General features: G+C 50.2%; 1 protein-coding gene across 3 annotated transcripts in view; it reads left to right on the plus strand.

Annotated features, from left to right (window-relative positions):
• The window catches only part of mtd (TLD domain-containing protein mustard), a 181065-nt gene that overhangs the window by 1346 nt on the left and 154874 nt on the right, over positions 1-24845 (plus strand). The gene's annotated exons all lie outside the window — the stretch shown is intronic.

Here is a 24845-nt window from a genome sequence, read left to right on the forward strand (position 1 = left end):
TGTTATTATCCTATACTGTTATAAGGATCAACGCATGTTTTGATGATCATTTCGGACGTACAGCCCAGCTGACTACAAACTTAGGTCCTGAGTTTGTTTGCATGACTGTAAGCAGATGTGTGAAACCGGTTTAAGGCATATTCGACGCTTGGCATGTTGGTGAAATTCCTGCATGCATATGAACGGACGTCATCTACAATGCATCCGAAATGCTCGAGAATTGCGAATTAGTGATCTGGGTAGGTTTAGTGTTGTTCGAATAAGTCTACTGTACATGAGACTGGTTTCGCCTTCATTCTGTTTTAATCGACTGTTCCTTCCAGAACGAGCCAAACACACCCCCAAACACAGGCAAACGCCGCTCTTGGCTAGGGAGGATTTTCTGGGGCAACATTGGAGTGTCCTGTCTATTCAGCGCATTTATTTAGATGTTTTTCGACTAAAAAAAAAATTATGCCCAAGTGGCTCAAAAAATTTCTCGTTGCAAGAACCTCTACCCCACCCCCCTAGGACACTCCTTGCACATGCCTCAAATACACCATGGCTGAATTATTTCGTCCCACAGTGCAGTATAAACGCTTACAGAAGCAAACTATCGGGATGAATTATAATTCACTTCAACTCTAGATTTTCTGCAAGAATCGAATGGCTCCGAAAGCACTAACGCTAGCACATGAGGTATATATTTTTTTTTGCCGTCGAAACGACAGCAAGCACGAGAAATTGTAATATTTTGCTCAATGTACAGGTGCAGTCAAAAGTAAATGGAAGGCAATATTCACGAAAAAATTTAATTATTGGACCCCCAATTCATGCATCCTTGAATACATATGTGCAGCCTGATTGTGATTTTGCGAATTGCACTGTGCACCAACAAGCATGGACCGCTATACTGTAGATTTAAAGAAATTAATTTTTTTTTTTTTTACAAAGTCGCCTTCCATTTACTTTTGACTGCACCTGTACGTGTTTCTGTTTTCTAAGCATATATATTGGCATAGTGATAAGCAGACTGCTGTTCATTACTGAATTTACACGTGTCAGATTGTTATTTCAATATCGGCGACGCGTGATCAGTTCATTAAACTGACGTTTTGATTAACTCAGATTAGAAACCACGGCGCTCATGTAGTCTGGGGTATACAGCCAGCAGTATCTTGATTTATATATATTCTTTTATTTTTGTGCTGGTGTATCCGTGAGCCGCAAGCGCGCAGTGAATTGTGGGCCCCACCTTTACGGCGTGGTTGTGAAAAACGGCCTGCACGTAATCAGTGACATCATTGCAGTGATATTTTGAAGTTTTGGTTCGTCATGAAATAACAGATAAAAACATTGCAGTTGTGAGGCGGAAATAAAATATGCAATCGACACCGTAGTTAATTTGAACTCGTGAAAGGGAGGCGAAAATGTGTCCGAATTGAAACTTCGGTTCGAATAAACCGTGCGTTCGAATTAACCGAGTTTCGATAAACGAGTGGCCGCCGTAGTGTGTAGCTCATCGATTCTTTCCTTTTTTTTTTCCCCGAGTGCCTGCTGTTAATAGCAAGACTGGCGACAGCTGCGCAGCGTGCATGTTTGCGTATTATTTTTATTTGTCTTATTTGAGTTGGGTGGGTTATTCGTTGATCGAAATATAGCCGCGCCAAGGCGTACTTGTTTACGTTTCCGCATGGCGGCAGTAATGGCAACCAGCAGATGCTGCTTCATGCTGGAATGCGCACACATGCTCGCGGCGACCGCACAGCAGGAAGATACGTCCGAAACAGCTACATTGCAGTCGCGCGTTTTTCACACCTCCAATAGCGATGCGTAGTTTCTCGATCTCCACGCGCAGTTTTTTTTCTCTCGCTGCGATCCTGGGCTCGTCATGTGACTTTAGCGCGGAGCCGAAAAATTTGACAGCTTACTGACTGTGCTAATTTGTTTTGAGCGCCGGCTCCGCACTCTAAACAGAAGTATGCCAATATGCGAGTAAAAAAGGTAGTAAGCTGCCTTCTAGCTTACTCTTTTTTATGAAAGGGAGTGCGCTTATTCCCTTTTTTTCCTTCCTGTTTAGAGTGTGATCTGTATTCCTCCGCGTGTGTAAGTTTCGGCCTTCGCTTCTTTTCGCAGCCCGGATTTATTTGCGTGAGGTGGACATGCGTGTACGCACTTCCTATCGCAATCCGACAAGTCCTGAACCATCCTCTGTTAAGACCCTCTTTCTGAACTCCAGTTCAGGTTTCATAAAGTTAGGGCTAAGTCCGATTTCATGGGGAGTTGTCTCTTCTAAATGCATTCTGCGTTGCTAACGGCTTGGTGGTGTGTTATTAATGTGTCGTATCGGTGTTGGCGACTAGCTCTGTGTGCACTGCACACTATAAACACGTGTGCGCCTGTATGGGAGTTAAAAGGGAGTAAGCTGTCCTCTAGCGCACTCTTTTTATTAAGTGGAGTGCACTGAGGACAAACTCCCTTTTTACGCCCTTCTGTTTAGTTTGTAGTCAGTCCATGCAAGGGTTCACTTCTAAACAGGGAGCACAGGTTGACATCATTGCATTGAATGCTGTCGCTCGGTTGCACTTGCTGCTGTTTGTGTGCCTTTCATGCCTCTGCGTTTATTGTCGTGGGCTGTTCATAATGAGCTGTTCTAAAGCTGCTACGCGTTCCTAACGGCGCAGTTGTGACGATGAAGGAACATCTTCGCAGCAGAACAATAGAAAATGTTTCCAAGTATGCGAAGAAGCTGTTATAGCGGGCACGGAGATGCTTCGAATCCAGGTGGGAATTTGAAACCGGGAAAAGTTATTTGATGTAGAATAAAAGTAGCATTGCTTTGTAGACGTACGTTCGCTTATGTAGCCAATGTTTTACAGCTCGGTGGCGCAATTGAATACATTTTTTTTTGCCCTGAAAAAAAAAAGTAAAAAAAAAAACGTGGCGCTCATGTACCTTTTGGTCTCATGGTTACAAAAATAACCCGAGAGAGCCCGAATTATGGCACATTTTAGAATCAGTTTTCAAGAGACACCCAATGTGTATCCGATTTTTCGCTGAGGGATCAACGCCCGGTTTTACACCAGTAGTTGTGCAAGGGACTTTTTTGTTTTTAACGTAGACGGTGCCATGGTATCTCTTATAGCAGGATGGATTTATGTGAAGGAAGGGGGTTTCCCCTAGACGAGAGATTTTGCATAAGAAAAACATGCTGAAGCCCATTTCGTCGACGACGAAAGTCCAAGAAATGCGTGGTTCAAATGGGACCGCCACCACCAACCGCCCTCTGCAGGAGTGACCCATATGAATCGGTCCCTATCTCATAGTGTAGTACAACTCGAGAATGAAGCAGCAATTGGCTCTCAAACGAGACTCTCCTTTCAATACGTTGACCGTTTGTCATGACGTCAACTACCTCGAACCTGCTAGCCTAGAAGCTGCCACTCAGACAAGAGCAAAGCTACAAATCTCCCTCAAAGAAGGCCGATCAACCATTGATTAGCGTCGACCTTTTGTCATGACGTCGCGGTCAACAGCCGCGCCTATAGCTATTAGCCTGGAACCACAGGTGGTCTCAGGTGCCAGACGACTGATTGCGATGTCATGACAACTGGTGGACGCGTCTGGTCGGAGGGCCTCCTTTGAAGGTCATTTGCCACTTCGCTCTTGAGTTGTATCCGACTTTGGTCGCTTCTTGGTTGCTTGGGAGGGCGGAAGGAACGGAAAGCTTCTCTGTTGTTTCCGCGATGTCGCAATGGTCACAACCGATGCAACCACTATGAGCGTGACCGCGAACAACGTCTCGAGTCAGCGCAGTTTTGTCTCGCGGCAAAATCGATTGACCCGAACGGCTGCGACTGCTAGAGTTAAGGTTGAACGGAACTCTAGTAGTGGGCGCGTAGCGCTGCGACACTGGCTGCCCCCGTCGCGACCGCGTACGGGTTCGTTTCGTCACTCGGCGGCGTTGGCCCGAAGAAGTGGCTCAATGAAGTGGAGAAGGACGCGAGGGTCTTTGTACGCTGTCGTCGCCGCCGGTGAAAGAGGGCGAGGAGGGCGGAAAAACTGCGATCGTGTCAAGGCTGACCACCACTGGCACGACGGTTGGGCGCCTCACGCGCGCGAGTCTCCGCAAATGGGAGCGGAACGTTGTGTATCCTGCCCTGACCAGCTGTGGAAGTTCCTTCCTGCCAACTCGCACCTCATTGTGTCACCGTGTGAGACGCGATTTGTGGCCACTGGGCGTGGTGTTGAGCGCGCGTGGGGTATAGAAGGGAGCCAAGCCATGTCGCCGTCTCTTTGATGATTGCTGTCTGTATAAAACTACGTCACCGTTCAGCCGCCCCTGTAGAATGAAAGCATGTTCATTGGAAAGTGTGCTTTTAGGTTTGTGTTATAATCGTATAGTGCTGTACTGGGAAGGAATGAAAGGCCTCACGACGATGGAAAAAAAAAAATAGTTCGAGAAAAGGAGGGAGTAATTGTCTCACATGTCGACCGGCTCGACACACAACGACAATTCCTTTGAGCCACCATTTGTTATTTCGATTCAGAACATTTTTTTTTCGCCCAATTAGTATACCCAGGCTTTAAGAAAGCCTATTCCTTAGGTTTCCAGCACAAAACAGCAATGGTGAATTTTTTACAGGCATGTAGAACTGTCAGAAGAGCTGGAAAGTGAAATAAAGCACCAGGATTTATGAAATTAACACTCGAATCTTAAAATCATTATTTTTTTAGTTTTGAAGGTCCAGATGAAAAAACTAATAAAAAGAAAAATTGACATAAGTACTGGTGGCAAAATCTTTTGGCAAGATAATGGCGGAGGACGTCTTACCAAGCACAGTGTTTAGTGAAATGCTATTTGCTGCATTCGCTATACATAGTCGGCATGGGAAAGCACCCTATTTGCAAGATAAAGGATGCTGAACTCGCCTGAAAGGGAAGAAATCAATGCTAGGTATACAGGGCACAGTATGGCAAAAAGCTGCGAATTTGCAATGCACACAATTGTTTATTTATTTATTTATTTTACCGTTAAGCGGTAACGGTGTTCAATGATTCAAAAGCGTGACAATCGGGCCGAAAACTATATAGAAGCGGTGGTTAACAATGCTGCCTCTGATTAACGGTTGCCTGTTAATAATTGTCTCTAGTAAACAGTATTGGCGGTAGTTGACTCTTAGACCACTACAGCTAGTGGTTTGAGCATCTGCTTCCGGGTACCCATTGCCGGATACCCTCCGGTTTCTAATGGGTAGAATTTTAGGGGTCGGCTTCTCTAGGGTGAGATACCTGGAAAAATTGTTCTTTCACCCTATGTCAACCGTGGCGTTCTTTCGCCAAGCTGCAACTTGCGCCCTTAAAATCAAACCATCATCATCGCCGAGAATGTTACCTATCTGGACTGCTTAATCACGCCCTTATCGGGAAACAGCTTATCAACTAGGTGCTATACCTCGGGGTGTTCGGAAGGTGGGATCGCCTTATACCCACGAAGTTAATGAGCTCTAGATACGCCTCACGTCACGCTGCTACGGCGAAGAAGAACCGTGCAGATTCTGTCTCGGCATATTAAAAAGCTGTTCCACGTGGGTTTCGAGAAACTACCGGGCAAGAGTACAGACCCGCACGCTGCCGCGGATCAAGATTCAAAAATTTCCCGACCGAGAAATCCGTGGCTCGTGTAATTGGAAGGAGCTGCGTGTGTGCCGGGCACACAAAGCACCGTACAAAGGCAGTTCATAAGCCCCGCAGCGGATGAGCGCCCGCGGGCAGGTCGATGTTTCTAAATGAAGCTCGCCAGCGGCGTGCTGGAAGTACGGGAGGACGCCTATAGCGCCACCGCGCAGCTTCGCTGATGGGAACGAACCCGGCCGTGTCCTTGTTGGAGTGCTCGCGATTTTAGTGATAGCGCCTTCGACTCTGTCATCCCTACCATTTTTTGTTCCACCCCTCCTTTTTATACGTTCGAGAAGTGTAGCCCCGCAATCTTTGCGACGAATGAATGGAAGAGATGTGCGCCGTTTCAATTATTTAACCCACGGTCGTAATGTTTGCCTTAGCGTCGCGCAAATATGAAAATAAAAAAAGAAGAGCTTGAAATAAGCTAAACTGCGCTGTGTTCAAGAAGCCTCTGTGAACGATCCGCCATGAGTGAACATTTCTCCTTCTCGGAGAGGGAGAAACTGCAGGGCTGAAATATGTATGACGTCAGCGCCCTCTTTGTTTACTAACAGAGAGATTTCTTGTTTACGCTTGTGGTTCCGCTGTAATTCAACCATGTCGCCCCGTTTGTATGTCAGCGCGCGGTCGCTATAACCGCGTCCCGTACTCGGCGTGTTCTTGGTTCGCGGGCTTCGATATGCGGGTGGGTGTTATGCAGCATAGTACTGTGCAAGGCAGTGCGGGGCCCCGCGGCGGTGCAGTTGAACGACCCACCGCCATGTCTTCCCTCCCTCTGTGCCCTCCTCCTCCTCCCTTCCTCATTGCGTTTCCTGCCCGTTTCTCTCTATTTCCCCTCTCAGCGCGACTGGGCCGTTGTCCCAGCTGCCTGACGGAGCGCTGTGCATGACGGCGACTTCCTCCGGCGGCCCTCTCTCCATTGCGTACAATGCGTACACTAGTTTTGATATCGCAGTGTATGCACAGCTGTTTTATTTAGTTTGTGTTTCAGTCAACTGGTGCTGGTGGCTGTGATTCGTCGGTGTCCGGCACTGCCTTTGCACACCTGTGCCACTAGGAAGAGGCTCACTCTGGCACCTCTTCCGCGTATGTACGCGCGTATATACAGTCACGGGCATACATCTCTCGTCTTTCGACGTCCCCCGGCGCAGTCGCTTTGCGTTGGTAAGCGGTCATTACCCTTGGGTAGACGTAACAGGCTGCGAGGGGAAAAGGAGTTTGGCGAAGCGCGCGGGCTGGCCTTTTGTTTGCGTGTGTGAGTGCAGGCTCTGAAGAAGGATGCTCGACGGAGGCGTTGCACCCATGCTCTCCCTTTCCCTGTCCGAAGGCCTTCACTCTCTCTTACGGCGGTGTCGGTGACTGCACGCGAGTGACGAGGCTCTTTGGGTTGTCGTGGAGCGACGATGGATCGATCGTCGGAGACGTCGGGGGCGGAAAGGCGCCCTTTGTCGCGGGAGCAACGCTTCTTCGATTTGCCTCCGTGACGCGCGGACGCCAACGAGGGCTTTGCGAAATGAGATTGGTTTGTTTCGTGTTGATGGGGTTCAGACGCTGTCGTGGCAGTTGAAATGGCCGTTGACTGACGCTACAACTGTGCGATGAAAAAACAAACAAAGAAACGAGAGACTGGTTAGATTGCATTCGGAAACACTGATATGGCGCACGCGTTCGGTTTGGGTGGGATTGGAAAGCGAATATGCAACAATAAGACACACGTGCACACCCACACGCTGCCGTTGCTGGCTAGAACGTCGACATAAAAAAAATTAAATTTTCTGGCGACACATGCGTACCCGTGCGTGAGCGGATTTACGTCGATTTAATTGATTCCTAAACTGTGTTGCTCTCCAACGCAGGTTTGCGATATCAGATTGCACTGACTAATTCGTGGGCTTGCGCAGACTCGGAATTCATCTTTCAAGCGCTCGCTGAGACTCAACTAATTCGTGGGCTTGCTGAAACTCATATATGTCCACTCAAATTCAATTTTCTTCCGCTGAATATGGATTGCTCGGGGTTTTTTAGTCACCGGATAGCGGACTCGCGTCGATTCATGTCCACATGGACTCAATATATTGGCTTCGAGACAGATTGCGTCCCAAAGTGGGGGATTTTAAGGTGCTTTACAGCAATCTCCTCCCGTCGCTTCCTGTGTTCCTTTCATTCAGCAGCAGTCTTTCAGGGACGCGTCTGGGAAAAAGAACACGGAAAACTCGTCTCTGTAACTTCCAGAACTGCTTAGAGGATATAGGGGGGAGGCCTGCTCACACAGAGAAGCGGCAGCTTCGGCGTGTACTACCTGAGGCCGTTGTTAAGATCGGCGTTAGCAGGAAGAGGCCAGCCAGCACCCACGTTCTTCCTGGATGGTTCCGAGAAACGCCTGTCCAGTCCACGACGACGTTGGCCTCGACCGTGAGGCGAGGGCCACGTACTTTGCTGCGTCTCCGAGCAGCAGGACCCACAAGAACAGCTCTACACAAAAGCGCCCAATAGACCGGTGTCGGCTCACGTGCGGGGAGACATCAAGAAGGTGGATGTTAGCTCTCCCACTTCGCCGTAAACCCAGCATACATGTCTTTATTGAATTACATTAACTCAATCTGGCTTGGGGAAGTGCCACTACCCATCGAGTGGAAGACCGCCCTGGTCACCTTCATTCCTAAAGCTGGCAAGGCCATCAACACGGACAACCTCCGCCCCATCTCTCTGACTTCCTGTGTGGGCAAACTCATGGAGACGATGGTACGTGACAGGTTGTCCGAGTTCATGGAATCCAAACACCTTTTCGCGGACACCATGTTCGGATTTCGCCCACACAGATCTGCACAAGATGTCCTGCTACAACTCAATCGGGCTGTCCTCGACCCCGTGGAATGCCCTCACAATGACAAGGTCGTACTCGCCTTGGATTTGAAGGGTGCATTCGACAACGTTACCCACGAGATCATTCTCACCCACCTCTCTCAAACTAACTGCGGCAGAAATGCCTTTCAATACATTCGGCAATTTTTAACCGACAGACAATCTTACATTCGGATCCAGGATAAAGAACATGGCCCTTTTCATTTAGGAACCAGGGGTACACCCCAGGGCGCGGTGCTCTCTCCTCTCTTATTCAATTTGGCTATGATGCGCCTACCGGCCCAGCTGGATGCTGTCGCCGGTGTGCAGCATGCGCTGTATGCTGATGACATCACCCTGTGGGCCACGCACGGTTCCCTTGCAGACATTGAGGCTAACCTGCAGGAGGCGGCGACCATAGTGGACCGTTATGCTCGCCGCTGCGGCCTCCAATGCTCCACCCAAAAGTCTGAATTTGTGCACATACGCCCCTCACCAAAGTGCACAGCCAAAATTTCATTGTCTCTTGAGACAGGTCCAATCCCTGAAAATATCGAAGTCCGGGTACTGGGGCTCTTTATACATCAAGACAGACGGTCAGAAACAACATTGGCCAAACTCCGTCAGGTGGGGGACCAGGTGGGCCGCTTGGTCCGCCGGGTTTCTAACAAGCGCGGGGGGTTACGATGTAAGGACGCCTTGCGGCTGGCGCATGCATTTGTAACCAGTCGAATTCTATATTCGACTCCATACCTCCACCTGCGGAAGCAAGACGAGGATTCACTCGAAGTCATCCTCCGCAAAATTATTAAGCGGGCTCTAGGCCTCCCCGTGACCACCTCCAACAAGCGCCTCCTGGGCCTAGGCATGGTGAACACATTTCGGGAGCTCCGGGAAGCCCACTTGACTAACCAATACACACGTCTCTCGAAGACATCGTCGGGTCGCCGCCTCCTTGCCCGGCTACACATCCAACATACCACTCTCATGGAAGAGCGCGTACGTATTCCATCCCAGTGGAGATGCGCCCTCCACGTGCGCCCTCTTCCCGCGAACATGAACCGTGAGGACCATAATGGCCGGCGCCTGGCGCGGGCGGAAGCCCTGGCCCGCCACTATGGATCGAAACCCGGCGTATTCTACGTGGATGCCTCAGGCCCCCACCATGGGGGATGGTACACAGCCGCAGTCGTCCACCAATCCAAAACAGTGAACGGCCTTACTTTCCGAGCCCGTGACATAACACACGCGGAGGAGGTCGCCATTGCGTTGGCTGCATCTGATTCCAATTCAAAAACAATTATTTCCGACTCGCGAGGGGCATGTCGGAACGTCGAGCAGGGCTGGGTACCGTATCTAGCCTACCGCATTCTTCAAAACAGCGTCTACACCGGTGACCCCGCGCACCGGCGTATCGTTTGGGCTCCCGCTCACATGGGCCTTGAGGGAAATGAGGCAGCTGACGCCGCCGCCCGCGCGCTCTCTCACCGGACATTCCCCTCCGACCCTGACGATCAGGAACTCGAATTTATTCCAGCTTACACCTTCAAAGACATCGTTTTACTCTATCAATCTGGCCATGGTCTTTATCCCCGCCCGTGTAAAGGTCTGTCAAAGGCGCAGGAGCGGCTTCTGCTCCGCCTGTATACTAATACTTTGCTGTGCCCGGCAGCTCTGAAACACTTCGACCCTTCTTTCTCGGGCAGCTGTCCGCACTGTGCGGAGAAGTCTTCGGACATCTACCACATGGTGTGGGCCTGCCCCTCCAACCCTGCTATCCCCCCTCACCCCAACCCAACCCGGGAGGACTGGGAGGCGACCCTGCTCGGCTGCTCTGACCTGCAGGCCCAACGGGCCTTGGTCGCGCGAGCCTGGGCGGCGGCCGATGCCACTGGGGTCCCGAACTAGGGACCTCCACCTAGTATTTGTAAGGGCTGGCCCCCTCTGGGTCAGCTCATGCATAACCTCCTGTATTATACCTGTACATAAATGTTTTCCACCACCACCATAAACATGGCGGATGTCAAGGGCCATCGTTTCGGCGGCTTTCCTGCGTATCGAGCACCGCGGTGGGCTGACGGGGGACTTCCACAACCTTCGCGCATGTCCCCAAGAACAAAGGACCACTTCCGCCCTTTTGCCGGACTCGCATTCCGACCCTTCGTCACGGATGTCTTCTGACGGACAAGTGTCGGCAGCCCGGGGGAACCTTCGGTGGTTCCGAGAACGTCGCATTCCAAGATCAACTTTACCTGGAAGGCATCCTCCTCTCCCAGGCTCCACACGTGACGGGGGCGCGTCCACAAGGGCGAGGGTATGAGGAAAAACAGAGCGCACTCTTAAGACACGGACAAAGAAAGGCAAGACGATACAGCGCTGTATGATACAGAGGGTATGAGTTTTCGCGCATGTGAAAATTTTAGGCCACTCCCGCCCTGGCGACCTCGTCATCAGCCTAGGGAAATTAGGGAATGCGGTCGAAGCAGTTACACCTTTCTGTTCTTCGCTCATGTAAATATGTAAATAATTCTCAGTCTTCTTTCGCCACCTTCAAACTCCGTCGCTCAGCGGCACTCCTGTCCCTGGCCTGCCTGGAGGTGGGAACGGGCGTCGTGCTGACCGTGCTTCCATCGAGAAGCGACCCCGAACCTCGTCTTCAACACCGTCCAGTCTCTGAAAAAAAGGAGTTAGCGGCTATAAACTGTCACATGACGCGTCGCCCCACGTATGCAACAAATGCGAACGCTCATACCTCGTTGCAGCTGCCATCTATAAGGTGCGTGCAATTACAGTGCCCGAAAGATGTAAAATAAATGAACAAATTACGTTTATGGGGGTTTAGCGTCCCAAATCGACTGAGGCGATGAGGGACGCCGTGAAGGGCTGCGGAAATTTCGACCACCTGGGGTTCTTTAACGTGCACTGACATCACACAGTACATGGGCCTCCGGAATTTCGCCTCCATCGAAATTCCACCGCCGCGGCCGGGATCGCACAAATGAACAAATAGGTAGAAATGAGAAAGCCTGCGCATACTCGGGGACAACTTTTTTTGGCAACGCAGCGGTGGACAATGTTCTGGTAACGTTGGCGGTGGAGACAGATCGAGACGGGCCTTTGACCCCGTTCCAGGCATGGGGGGGGGGGGGGGGGGTCATTCTTCAGACTGGGGGTCCGGAGGGAATTATTGGAGAGAGAACGGGGACGAACGTTCGTCTCGATCCTTCCCTTTCTGTCTAGCCTTTGCTGCATTACCGAAGGATGTTGAGGAGCTCGTCCAGTATTTGTGGACCAGCGTACGACATACAAGAATGCGTACACGTCGGTGCCACATCATGAAAAGGGCTCAGGCCACACGGGGCTTCGCTTGGCCCATGCGACGACGGGCCTCGGTGTCGCCTGCGGCCTCCGCGGTGCATCCAGGAAGAGAGGCGGACAAAGCGAGCTTTGTTGACCAGCGCGGCCTCGTCGCGGAAGCAGTCATTCGTACGCTCTCTTTTTTATCGTGCCCGTCTTCTCGCCTCGGTCGGTCCGTTTGTTTGCCGGCGTAGTACGTCACGCCTTTTTCTTTCTCGTTGGGCGCCTGCGTACACACTCACTGCACGCGTTGGGCGCCACGCGGAACGAGACAGGTGGAAAGAGGCGCGCCCGGGGCAAGCGTTTGTGTGACCGCTGTACGCGGGTCCTTTTCTGGCGGCTTCCGCGACGGAAATAGTGCGTGCATCCCCTCCGGCTGCACGTGTCACGTGGTGCCTTTTTGCACGTTGGAGTCATTTTTCCTCCATGGTTGGAGTATTCGCTGATGTCGCAATGGCCGCCATTTTGTTTTCTGCGGAGCACTGCGAAAGTATATGTCTCTTCGATTTGGCTGCACTTTCTGCGCCAGTTCAAGGAGTGCAGCACGAATTCTTGGCTGGCTTGCACTCGCTGAAGTGGAAGCGCAGCTGTAGTGCAGCAGATCGGAGGAGCGCAGACGATATGACAGTAGTGTCTTAATGAAATTCTTTCTTGAGATGAGAAGGTGGCGTCATTATAATAAAAACTAAGCGGCAAGTCGAACCGCATGGGCAGCATTTCAGGGTATATTCGTAAATCATCTGCGTGTGTGTACATTCAGCGACATTTTTTTTTTCTTCCTCTGAAACAACGATTTCCCGGGACTGGCTCATGGCAACACTTGATTGCGATGTGCTGCTTGAAAATTTTCGCGTTATTCGGGATTTTGGCGCCCGATAACGCCGGCGGCACGCAGTTGGCTGTAATTTGGTGGCGACGCCATGGCTAGCAGATGGCCAGGCCTGCACTCGACCATTCGTGTTGGAAGCAGCCAGTGCCAAGCTGAACTTGAACTGACGCTGCACTCTGGCGGCACCGCCGCTGTACTTCACAGGGCTAGTGCAACGAGTCCAGCCAAATCGAAGAGTCCTTATAGTACACCATAGCGAAAGGCTGGTGGCCTGTCTAATAGGATTATTGCCTCCTTCTCCGGCCTGTGCTGCTGAAGCTATGCGCTGGGCAACAGAATGGCGCCCGTGACGTCACGTGAATACCCCATATCTCTCTCTCTGGCAGCTTGTCGCATGTGACAGAAAGCAAACTTAAACTGGGCATATTGGGTGATATGGCAGTCACCTCAAGACGCTTGCTGATTGCAGTAGTTCTAATCTAGGCGTGTACTTCGTTGTTTAGCCGCCGCCGTGGCTCTGCGGTTATGGCGCTCGGCTGCTGCCATCCCGCGCCGCCATCCCGGCGGGGTTCTCACTGCGTGGTTCGTGCATTGTGTAACAGTCGACTGAATAGCGTGGTCCGTAGGCATGTAACTGCGATGGAATAGATTCAACGCCGAACTTTGATTAATAAAGCTTACGAGGCTGCATTGTTGCTCAGTCATATATAGTAAGAATCCAAGCTTTAAAGACGCGGATATAATAGTAAACACTGCCACGCCGTATTACGTCCGGTGATGCTTCCATTTAGAACTTAATCTGCGCTGTTTTTTTTTTTAGCGGACCGTGGTGTATGGATATATAAAGTCTAAAATCGACAATTAAATCTTGTTTCAGCTCCGACTTTTGGCAAGGCTTGTTGCTGTAAGCTTGCTGAAGGAGCGTGGAGACCAAGGTACAGTCTATTTCAAAATGGGAGTTAAAAGAAGAAAGTCCTCCTTTATGCTCCATTATTCAGTGAAGGGAGTAAAATAAGTAATGTACCACATTTTGCTCCCTATTGATGGAGTAAATGTTTCTCACATGAATTGGGTGACTTCAGGCACTTCAACTCCCAGTGGGGTTGATTCTTGTTTCCAGTCTGCAAGCGGCTTTTAATTACCTGCATAAGTGTCAAACACTCATTAATTGTCGTTAGGTCTAAGCGATCAAAAGACTTTGACCGCCGAAGCGTGCTCCGTATATTTTTTCCGCTACTGATTGAATGGACAACTGCATCGGTAGATGCGAATATCGTACAAAGCGCATTTGATTAGATCGCATGCCAACCGCGGCAGACAATCGACGTCCTCGCGCCGAGCTCATCGCGTAAAAAATTGCGCATTCCTTCCGCGCATGCGCGGCACGCGGAAGGCGTGATCAGCGACGACGGAGCGGCGCCTTTGGAGGTATGTTCGCTCTCGCGGGCGTTAGTTAATACGTCGCGCGTGTACTTCTCGTTTCCTTTTTTTTTCTCTCTTTCTCACTTCATCAATCTGCGACCTTTCCGTCTGAGTGGAGAAGGTGTTCGCGCCTGGCCCTTCAAAGCGGCGCCGCCGATCGCGTTGCCCCAGCTGCCCGCCGCATAGGCAATGCGTGCGCGGGACGAATCAGCGCCCTGGCGAAGCCGCACGCGAGGGAGAGCGTGTGTGTGTGCCAGCTGCTCACGCGGTTGGTGCATTGTGTGCACCGACGGCGGACGTGCATTTGGGAAGCCAGCTCTGAAAGTATTACATCCACGGAGCGTGAATTCGCTTGCTTGCTTACTGCCGCGTGTCACAGTCGTCCGTCACCTGCTTGTTATACAAGTTGATCAGGCTGATTCCTTTTCGTTTCTGTCTGTCTGTTCAAACAGAGTGAAGAAGTTGGAGTTTGGAAGAAAATAGTAAGGACAGAAAGAGAGGCGAGGTTGGATTGTACCGGCTTGAAGGTTCGCAAAGAAAAAGGGAAAAGGGGGAGGGGGGGACGCGTAGGCTTGTTTATGGTTTACAGGGGTTTAACTTCCCAAAGCGGCTCAGGCTATGAGGGACGCCGTAGTGAAGGGCTCTGGAAATTTCGACCGCCTGGGGTTCTTTAACGTGCACTGACATCGCACAGTACATGGGCCTCTAGAATTTCTCCTCCAAAGAAATTCCGCCGCCGCGGCCGGTATCGAACCCGCGTCTTTCGTGTCAGCAACTGAGCGCCATGCCACTGAGTGGCCGCGGCGGCCCGAACGCGCAGGCGTCATATGATGTGATGCGACAAATCTGCGTCAATGGTATTGGTTGTACTCATCGGTTTTTGGTTGATTGCCTTCCTTTCGCCCTCCTCCCCTAAAAATCCTTGCTACGTGCATGGAAGGTGAAGTTGGTTTGGTTTATGGGGTTTAACGTCCCAAAGCAACTCAGGTGAATGAGTGGCGGCTCGCGGTTGGAACATGTATTTTTGCCGATGGGTGTCCTGTGGTGCATACACCAGGGGATGCCCCGGAGGAGGCATGCACCTTTCCCGGAACGTGGGGGCTTCACACAGACAAGGAGTGGGTTTTTCCGGAAAGAGGACTGCTATAATGCTAACGCAGTAAAAGAGAAAAAGAAGTGATGCTGAATCTCAACGGATTTTTATGCAGTCGCAACCTTGAGGAAAGCATATATCCGCTGCCCTCATAATCTTTTATTTTTGTTTTTTGCCCTCATATCGTTTGTCCTAATCAAACAATCACGCGCATAGTTGACCCTGTACTTTAGTTCTGAACTGCAGAAAAACATATTGACCGATATCACGTTATTTGAAAATACGCCTTGGAAGAAATCGTGGCACATATATCGTTCTCCTGGCTACGCGTGTGTGCTGCGCACCAAAGCTTCCGCGTGCAACGGTGTCATGCATCCGCTACTGCAGTTCCAACGCTGCACGTATGCAATGCGACGACTACAAGCCGCCCTCGCAATTATGCAGTCGCTTGTGGGCGTGCGTGATGTTTTCCAGGGGCGACATAGCGCTTTCCGGGAGCCGATCGAAGGTCGCGCATGCAGCGATAATGGCGCGTCGGTCGCTTATCTCCAGACATCGAAGATAAAAATGCGCGGCACTTGAGAACGGAAAGCTGGAAGAGGTACGCAAATGGTGCTCGCGACGAACGCGTCTTACGTGAGGCGACAGCCATCAGACCTCACACAATGTGTCCCGATCCGGGCCACTTCTATGCTTGGCGTCGAGGACCTCTCAGCTGGACGCGCGCCAACTATTGGTGTGCGAATACAGCGAACGTCGTGGCTTTGTCGACACACTATGTGCTACGCTTGCATCACGAAACTCATGTATATTCCTGTTATCCAGCTTGGGGGCACTGAATCCCGATGCGTCAACAGGAAGGCGATTCCGAAAACAACTCCTGTCGGGCTTTCTTTTTCGGGTCGGGGTATGCGGGTACTCGTGGTCGGGAATCTCGGTCTCTGTGTGTGTTGAGAGGGGGGAGGAACCAAAAAAAATTGGCAGAGGCTCAGCTTGGTTAAGCTCAGAAATTTCGAAAGCAACTTCATCCGTTTCTTCAGCCCGCATATCGTCATCCATGGCGTTGTGCATACTCATAAGAGTGGGACGTTCTTCCATAGCTTCTTCCACAGAGGCTGTACGTTGTCGCCGAGCTGCATACTGGGCACGCCGCTTAGAAAGTCTTTGTTCACGCTCTTCTTCGGTCTCCGTAGCTCGCTGTTGCTTCCTCTTTGCATTCTGCCGAGCGGCTTTCGCGGTAGGCGGCATTGCAACGTCTGTCCGCCGGCGCGCTGCGCGCCCGGTTTTGCGGCAGATGGCAGGACGTCAGACCGCTAAGTGCGCCGCGCGCGGCAGGAGCGGGAGTTAGGCCGCGCTTGGTAGCTGCGGCCTCGCTACGCGACGGCGCAAGTTGGAGCCCCGCTCTTGCAGCTGTGACGTCAGACCGCTAAGCGCGCCGCGCGTGGCAGGAGCAGGAGTTTGGCCGCGCTTGGTGTAGCTACCGGCCCACCGGCCTCGCCACGCGACGGGCTGAAAGTGCAACTAGTATTGCTTTCGCAATAAAGATTGTTTTCGAGGATAGGAAAAGCGCCCTCCTTGACGGAAGGAATAAGGGGGAAGAAAGAGGGAGTAAAAGAAAGAAGGCAGAAAGAGGCCTCCGGGTTAATTTCGACCACCTCGGGTTCCTTTGGCGGGCACTGACATCGCACAACTCACGGGCATTCTCAGCGTTTCGCCTCCATTCCTCATTTGGCAGCCACTGAGCCACCGCGGCAGGTCGTGTGTAATTTTAATTACACACGACAGTTAATTTTAATTAATCTCCAACTGAGCCCTTGGCTCTTCGGAATTGCTACAGGACGCGCTGCATCGTCAAGGCATTCTTGAAGGGCGTTAGGGAGCTGCAGGAATTGGATAGATGATTCCTAATCGACTCGTAGTTGAAGAAGACATTGCTTTGTTTTTTTTTTCGTGTTGTTGATAAACTTTCGTCAGTGCTAAGAAGCTTGCCTCTCCAAGTAGTTAAGCGTGCCACTTGCGTGATACTCGCAGAAAGCCTTAGTGGATAAAGGTCGAAATATATGTTTCACTTTGAACCGTATGCAAATCTTGCATGGCGTGGCTACTCGGAGGTGTAGGAACTTGACTGAGCGCCATGAGAAACGGAAAGAGGAATGCACGGTACTTGCGTGCCTGTGTTTGTGGCCATGCGATTGTCGCCATCTGACAGCATAGAAGTCTTCCAGAACGACGCTTCTGCACTTAGTCTGCAAACCTTCATTTGATCACCCGGAGAAAAAAACTAAAGTCGTTTACGATCTTTATGCTAGTTTAGTTGAATATAGCTCGAATTTTTTTCACGCGCATTGAGTCTGAGCACTATGAATACGCATCTTTCACCGGCATGATAGGGCACTGTGCAGTTGGCCGTTCCGTATACAGGAACGGCCGTCCGTAAAATGAAAGACGGTGCGCTTCTGAACGTCCCCGATTGTGAAATGCGCGCTATAAATGTGGCCGGTGTATACGTCTTGCCGTGCCAACAGGCCATGGAAGAGCGCGTGGTGATATCGAGGATGCAGAAGAGTCAGGAGGTCCGACGGTTAGGGAGATGAGACGACCGTATTCGGCCCCGTGCACGCGCCTTCATACATGTATATAAATGACGGCGACAGCGACGACCATCGCCTTCGAGCGCGGGGTATATATGCGTGCGGCCAGCGTACACATCGTATATACGTATTACTACACACGGGCCATTTGGGACGCCGCGTTTCGGGCCCATGGTTGGCTGTCTTTCACTGGCGGCCTCGGGGTGCGTCAACGAAGGTGCCAAATGGAGGGTTAAAGTGGCGCGTCGGTTTTGCCAATTTATGCGCCTATATATCTCGTACATGTCCTGATGGAAAACGCATGTCGGTCGCTTCGGCGCGTCTGCGGCAGGTCGACCGCGTTCTTCTTATTAAAGTGGCAGTTTGAGTTACCGCGACAAGTTATAGCCATTGCGTCTGGGGAATGCTGCGCGCCTTACGTGGTCGCGAGCCGATCGAGACAAGGCGTCCAGGCAGTTTGTTAGGTGTCGTGGCGCATAGGGGAGATTTGCGGTGGTGTTTTTGCTTGCCGCGTAACCGCATGCTTGAGAAACAAAGAGCAGAGTGATGGTTGAGGGAGGAGACGGGCGGAAGGTCGTAGAAAGATATCACGTTGCGAAGGAAGGGGAATCGGAATTAAGGTCGCCTAAGATGCAGTCGCCAGCAAAACGCGATGTTTATAACTGGCAGCTGCGCCTCCACCGAAGGCATACATATGTATGCTGCACAGCCGTAAATTAGTGCGGTCACGAAAAAAGAAACAAGAAACACTGAAGGGAAAAGGAAAGCCGTGTTTTCGCGACAGTAGCTTCGTCCCGGCACGTGTCGCTGAAGTGGAGGCCTTGCATTCTGCTGCGTTTTTTCTCCCCTATTTCCGGGGATTCGATCTGCGAAGGACACCCTGCGAGGCTAATTCACGGCGCTGTTTACGAGATAAGCGTAACGCTAAGGACTCCGCATTGGCCTCGCTTGACTCGCGAATAGCATCGAGGCCTGGTGTGTTCGAGAAGGTGCTGGCCTGTAAAAAAGTATGCCATCTGCGGTAATATATGATCAGTGTTAGCGGGGAACTCATGGCGGATGGCGGGGATTATAGATGTGCCGCTGCCGCCTTCACTTTCACATCCACTGTCACACCCGCCGTCACGTCCAGCTGCCCCGGGAATGGCGAGAATTCTGGATGTATATTTTGTGTTTGTTTGTTTGGCATCATATAGTGCGGTATCGGCATGCCATCTATAGATGCCCCGAATTGACATGTGGGCTGTGAGGGACGCCTTAGTGGAGGGCTCCGGAAGAATCTTTACCGCCTGGGGTTTGAAGTTTGTTTATTTAGCATAAAGCATGAAATACGAACGCACAACTTCAGGGACCCACCAAAAATTGTTTAAGGGTACCAACCACTGTAAGTTAACAAATATCATGTAGACGACAGCAAAAAAAAAAAAAAATAACGTAACTATTTAGCAGTAAACATACTAGAGCAGTAGGCACTGAACACTAGTGAAAACATCAAGTAAACATGTTATTTTTGGTCTGAAAACACGAATTTCTATGGAGGCGAAATTCTAGAGGCCGGTGTGCTGTGCAATGTCAGTGCACGTTAAAGAACCCCTGGTGGTCGCAATTTCCGGAGCCCTTCACTACGGCGTCCCTCATTGACGGAGTCGCTTTGGGACGTTAAGCCCCATAAACCATACCTAAACCAAACAAACCAAAACACTAAAGAATATAGACTTCATCCTGTAGGGTGAATTTACGTGAGAAGCATCCGTCGAAAAGCGTCTGCCACAGCTATGGGATTCGTGCTGTGCGCCATCATGGGTTGTTTTACATCACACTGCGCGGAACTATAGCATGGTTGCGCAGCATTATAAAAGGGCGGTATTCACGGTTTGTGTGTGTATATACCGGGTGTCCCAGCTAAATGTAACCAAACTTTTAAAAAAGCCGAAGTGTCCTAGTCCAGTGAAACCAACTGAGGGTTGTTCATAGTCGCGTGGCCTAGTCTTGAGTATTTGTTTCGCTCTTCAAAGTTAATCAATTAGTTAAGTTTAGTTAGCTAACTTTCTAATTATTGACTTCAGGAAGAAAGTGTCAATGAAAAAGTTTTAGATCACCTCGAAAAACCGCTAGTAGTGCTGTTTCTGTCAAGTTACGATTTACGTAGCTTCATTTATTGGCCTTAAAAGAAAGTTATCACGTGACCAGCTGCTCGCTCACTTCTCTGCCACATCGTGCACCCGAAGTACCCTCAAGGAGAGGACTTCAGAAAAAACGGATTTTATTCGTTAAGGGGCATCTTGGGACGTTGAAGTGGCACAATTGTCATGTGGAAGCTTTTTCTTATTGTGCGGGTTATGGTTAAAGGCCGGTAAAAAAAAACTACTTTACGTAAATATTACTTTGCTGCAAATGTCTCAGTAAGCTGTTTCTCAAAGCTATCTACAACTTTTCCATTGACACTTTGTTCCTCAAGTCAATAATTAAAAAGTTAGTTAATTAAGCTTAACTAATTAGTCAACCTTGAAGAACGAAAAAAATACTGCAGACTAGGTACGCGACTCTAAACAACCCTCATTTGGTTTCAGACGGCTAGGACATCCCATGTTCTTTAAAAGCTTGGTTACATTTAGCTGGGACACCTGGTATATCTACGCATCGACATGCGCATGGAGTCGCGCTCACTGTGAATAGCAACAGGCTGGCGGTAACCACACACTGGCGTTCCTGCTTTAACTGACCCCAGGTGGTTGAAATTTCCGGAGCCCATTAACTGACTGCGGTGAATAAATGTGTCACGTGACACGCAGCACCACACACGCGTGGCCTCAATGGAGAATGCTATGTACTGTTTCTATTCGCAGGTGACTGCATCAATCTTTAGAGCCAGATATCGGGATCGCGCACCTTCGTGAAGTGAGCTCCGTCCGCGAAATGTGTTGTGTGTTCCACATAAGTGTGTTAGTGTCAGGGCCTTTTGCGGCTGGCAGTGCCTGCGTTACCATAGTGCCATTCATTCGTCTAGGCTAATATAATGCTGCGCCGCTGCTCCTGCATGCTGGCGCCCGCGCAGTTTCATAGCCTGAATTTGTGTCCTGACAAGCCTATATTGTTTTATACTTACTACGTTAAATATACGACCTTTTTTAAAGCCTCGTGTACAAACTCAGCACCTGTTGGCAAACCCATTTAAATATTCGTGACGTGAGAGGGGCGTATAGCTTCCGCTAGCTAATGTGTCAACTCGCAGTTGGAACTAATCGCGCATGCATCGTTGCTGCATATATCTGGTCAACGTGCATATTCTCTCGAGCTGAACATTTTCTCAAAAACGACCGTTGAAAGTGTAGCGACTGCGTTGTATTACTTTGAGGAATAATACACGTTCACAGGCGCGTTCGCGCTGTTAAGCGGGCTTACAGTGCGTGCAGTCGGGCACTTATTGCGCGCAGCCTTCCGTGAGGGGCTCCTCTGTTGTTTTCTGCTGTGCTTTCGCGCTGCGTGCTCTCGTTTAACCTTCGCGTGTTAATCGTTGTCTAAGCCTCGTTTGCCACTGTTTAAAAATTACCCGGGGGGCATTTAAGACTACTTACGCGCTTCGAATGCGAAGGCATTTTTTTTTTCATTTTTCATTTTATTTCAGTTTTCTTGCTCTTCCTCTCTAATGACACACCTAATCGTTAGCGTACAGTCGTAAGGCAACGCATATACCGTTCACCTTCGCTCGCCAAGAAGCAGCGCAGTTTGGTGGCGTATGGAATGCTTGCTAGCTCTGGAATCAGGAAGTCCTGAGTTCGATTCCCTGCACCTTCGGTAGAAGTTTTATTTTTCTTTGATGCCACAGTGACGTCATCTGTGATTTTTGTGACCGCTGCTGCTGGTCAGCGCCGACGCCGGGTTTCGTTGCTGGTGAGCCATATGTAATGCTTTCTCATTAAAACTCGCTTATTACTACAGAGCTGGAGGGACGGCGGAGCTGGGCTTTCTGACCCCCGTTCTGCAGGAGCGAAATCTTCTCCGACCGCTTGTTATCTAATGGCACACACAGGGCAACCCCGTCGAGTTCTTATCCTTGGTAAACTTCCATAGCTGGGCCTTCCTTGTGGGATAAAAAGTTGTCGATAGCGTTTGCGATGCGAAAGTTGTACCGAATTCATATTCAGGCACGTCATTCCTTTTCTGTCTGTGCGACAACGACAGCCACAACGAACATTTCGCCTCGCACCACCCCTAAACATTTGACCAACACAGTTCCCACTTCGAGTTATTGTTCAGTTCGCTCTCGCACTGCTATAAGCTTCCCGTCCGTGGTTAGCTCGGGTGGTAGAGCGACTGCTCTGGTGGAGCGGTGGTCCCGGCTTCGAACCCCGGATCAGGGCGAATTTTTCTTTAACTGCGAAGTTTCAGAGAAAGCTGTATAGCTTTCCTTTGTAGCCGTATGGATGGGTTTGGGTGTCCAGATGTCAATGAGTAATTACTCCCTTATTACGAATCTACTCCACCTTGGGGGATTCCCCTAAACATTTGACCATCGCCGCAGTGTACGCACTCTAAACACGGATACTATATAGCTGTATTTTAGCGCAATCCTTTATATACAGCTTACTCCCTTTAGTATTCCCTTCTGTTTAGGGTGCGTGGGAGCGCGGATGGCGGTGGCTGCGCGTGTATTTCATTTCTCGCTCTTTCATCTCTTATAACGACTCCGTTTTCAGCGAGAATAGCCAATTTGTCATTAGATAATGGCAGTATTCTCGCCAGTAGACCAAGTACAATTTGTCGTCGGTGCCCGAACCGGAGAGATATCGATAATGAAAAAGAATAGAGAACTCGTTTCTAATCAACGTAGTATTTCTGGTGGCAGTTGTGCGCCGGTCGCGTGGTTCTCGACGCCCGTTCGACTGTATACGCTTCGCCAAGTTCTTGGTTCGACTCTCGGTTTGCCGTTGCGTGGGCGAGCCAACTTGCATCTCGGTAGGCGAAGAACCGTATCGCATTGTGCGATATGATCAGCTCACCTTTGGTATATATACAGTAGATATCGTCTTTCGGCGAAAGACTCTACAACGGTCTCTCTGAATTACCCAAAGGTATTGTTTTCTTGCTCATCCTTTTTTGCTTTGTCGTTGTTTGTACAGAGGAACCTCGTTAATATTCGAACCCTCTTAATTCGAACTTCGGGCTTACTCTAACTGTCGCTTTGGTTCCTTCGACAGGCTGGTTTTATTTCTGACCCCGGATTACGAGAATAGATTTTCAGTCCACACTCTAAACACAAATACGCCTATATGGGAATATATTATATTCGTTTTTATACAAACGAGAGCGCTAGAGGACAGCTTATTCCCTCTTTACTCCCTTCGTGTTTAGAGTGGTGCACTTCCAGTTCGAACTGTTTATAGTAGTAAGCTGTGCGGTTATTTGTCTCTCTTACTTAATTTGCAGAGCAGGTCGAAGGCGGGATTGCTGACGTTGTAAAATGCGTTGCTGCAGCCAGTGCCCGTCGTTTATGGTTCACGATTGGTGTGCTTTTTCTGTTTTCTTTTTCTTCTGGCCGCCGCGGTGGCTCAGTGGCTATGGTGCTCGGCTGCTGACCCGAAAGACGCGGGTTCGATCCCGGCCGCGGCGGCTGGAATTTCTTTGGAGGAGAAATTCTAGAGGCCCGTGTACTGTGCGATGTCAGTGCACGTTAAAGAACCCCAGGTGGTCGAAATTTCCGGAGCCCTTCACTACGGCGTCTCATAGCCTCAGTCGCTTTGGGACGTTAAACCCCATAAACTAACTAACTAACTTTTTCTTCTTCGCTCTTTCCGGCTTCTCCCCCCTACCATCTCCACCCTTCCCCTTTCGTCGAGTTAGTTTGTGCAGTCGACCAGAGGGCCCGAATGTTTTCGCGCGCGCACCCGAGGGACGCGAACGCTCCTCCGGCGGCGACCGCCTGTCGCTGCCTCGCGTGGACTCGGCCAGCTCGTCCGTCGCGGACGCCCGACGGGACCCCAAATTACTTTCGACGCCGGCCGCGTGTTTCGAGCCGTGCGCGCACGTCCCAAGCGCGGCCGTCCGGCTGGCTTTATTAAATTGCAGAGGCTGCTTTCCTCTTCGCTAGACTTGTTTTTTTTTTTTTACTTTCTTTCCTGCCCGTCCTTTCCTTCTTGCTCCCCCGTCCATGAGCTTTAGCGTGTTTGAACTTTCCTTTCTCCCTTCTTCTGATAGCCCTGTTTTCTTTCTTTCTTGTTTTTAACGTAGATCTCGCGAATGGATGGAAAAGCAATGTGAACTCGTTTGTGTGGGCAGCCGTGGCGCAACAAATGAAATCGCATCGCGCTTCTTCTACTGTCCGCGCGACCGAAAATGTCTGGAAAAGCCCTTTTTCTCTCTCTCTCTCTCTCTCGCTCTTCCACGCTTGCTTAAAAAAGCACACTCGGCTTTTGACGCTTCTTCCCAGCAGTTTCTTTTTCGTTTGTTTGTTTCGTTTTTCGGGGAAGAGAGGGAGAATAAACCGAGAACTTCGTTGGACTGGAAGTCAACGGGTATTGGAAACTCGCTCGTGGCTTGTCTTTCTTGGTTGACGCCCTCATGTGTCTTCTACTAGTCTGTACATGACGGAAGTGAACTGTCTCCGAAACCAGGGAGCACAGGGAATGTTTCTTCTTCTTTTTTTCTGTTTCCTTTAATTTGTGGTGTTCATGAATGGGTGATTAATGGAGTAATTATTAAAAACTAATCGATTAGAAAGCAGAAGAAAAAAACAACCACTTGCCGCCGATGGAATCCGAGCCCACGAACCTCCGTGTTGTAGTTTCTGTGTAAACCACACTGTGCGGGATACCTTGACTATGGGTTGGTTCGGAGACATAGGTAAGGGCGCACACTTTTTCGGACAAAACGAAAAATGACTTTATTGGGGCACTATTATACATGATAGGTCTTTACAGGACTGTCTACTATTCCCTTCTGCCTTGAGTCGACGCTTGTATAAGCCTTCCTTCTTTTCCTCTTGCCGTCGCCCCCTCCTCCGCTCAGATCGTCTGGCGCGGGAACCACATATGCATGGTCTCGAATTAACCAG

Source organism: Amblyomma mixtum, chromosome 1 (genome assembly GCF_055824585.1).
Source record: "Amblyomma mixtum isolate Tamu chromosome 1, ASM5582458v1, whole genome shotgun sequence".
Taxonomy (NCBI): Eukaryota; Metazoa; Arthropoda; class Arachnida; order Ixodida; family Ixodidae; genus Amblyomma; species Amblyomma mixtum.